Raw genomic sequence first — 1,574 nt, 5'->3', positions numbered from 1 at the left:
GTCCGAATTGAGTTGGAAGTTTCTTTTATTCATATGTATGAATGATGTTGTTTCGAGAATGTATATACACGCCAATGGTAATATTTTAAGTTTCTGAAACAGTGGTCTACTTGGTGTATGAAACGGAACTGATAACATTATTCGTAACATTTTCTTCTGCATTGTAAATACTTTCTTCGCATAACAGGTATTACCCCAGAAAATTATTCCATACGATAGAACTGACTGGATCAATCCGAAATAAATTGTTTTCAAGGTTTCTGTAGTTAGAATCTTACTGACTTTACGTATAAGATATATTTTCGCGCTTAGTTTCCTCAACAAAACATTCACGTGATCATCCCATGTTAACTTAGAGTCTAATTTTAACCCTAAAAATTTACAAGTGTCAGATACCTGTATGATTTCCCCGTCTATACGTATTTGATGAATATTTAGAGAGTTCTGTTTTCCTTCATTGAAACTCATTATAGTTGTTTTCGCTGTATCTAAGTTAAGTTGGTTTGCTTTTATCCATTCTGTAATTTTATCTGTCGTGTTCTTAAATATGAAATCCTCTGTGCAAATGTTATTTGGAATTTCAACTAAAATGTTTGTATCATCCGCAAAAAGTACGCTTTTGTTTGGAACTATATAATCGGGAATATCGTTAATGTATATAAGGAAAAGTATAGGACCTAATATTGATCCTTGTGGAACTCCGTGCCTAATGTGTCTTACCTCTTACTTGGTTCCACCTATTTCTACATATTGCATGCGGTTAGTCAAATAGGATTGGAACCATAAATTAGCATGACCTCTAATACCATAACTACGCAATTTATTCAATAAAATTTTGTGATTAACAAGGTCAAAGGCTTTTGTGAGATCCAGAAAAATTCCATATATTTTATTTCTTCTTTCTCTCGCTTTATATATATCACTTAGAAAAGCAACTACAGCATTGTTAATTGATTTGCACTTCCTAAACCCGAATTGGCTCTTCGTGAAGATATTATTCTTTTCCAAAAAGGGCACCAATCTGTTATACATAACTTTTTCTAAAATTTTGGGGAAAACAGATAGAATAGAGATAGGACGATAATTTCCTGGGTCAGCAGTTGATCCTTTTTTGTGTATAGGTCTTATTTTAGCAAGTTTAAGATCTTCTGGAAATGTTCCCGTTTCAAGAGAGGAATTGCATATATCAGTCAACGGTATAAGAAAATATTCGGCACACATTTTAAGCAAATAATAAATAATATCGTCGGGCCCAGAAGATCTTTTCATCTTCATTCAACATAATCGATCTTACTTCTAACCCTGTGGTTGGTATTAAGTATATAGATACAGAATTACTAGATAATTTTATGTTGTTCGTCTTTTCAGATTCAGAATTTGAGTTAGTAGCATATAGCGCTAGCCCACTCTGCCACGAGGACCGGCAACAACAAGCGTCTGAATTCTGCTATTTGAATGCAATGTGGCAAGACATAGATAACGCCAACCAATCAGAACTGTGTTTTCCGTTCTTACTTCCGGGAGCATTACTCTCCTGAGCTAGTCCTTATAGATCCCCATCTAATCGTTTGTGT

The sequence above is a fragment of the Thermobia domestica genome, chromosome 7 (assembly GCF_964235325.1).
Source record: "Thermobia domestica chromosome 7, izTheDome1.hap1.1, whole genome shotgun sequence".
NCBI classification, from domain to species: domain Eukaryota; kingdom Metazoa; phylum Arthropoda; class Insecta; order Zygentoma; family Lepismatidae; genus Thermobia; species Thermobia domestica.
Note: the sequence above shows the minus strand (reverse complement) of the source record.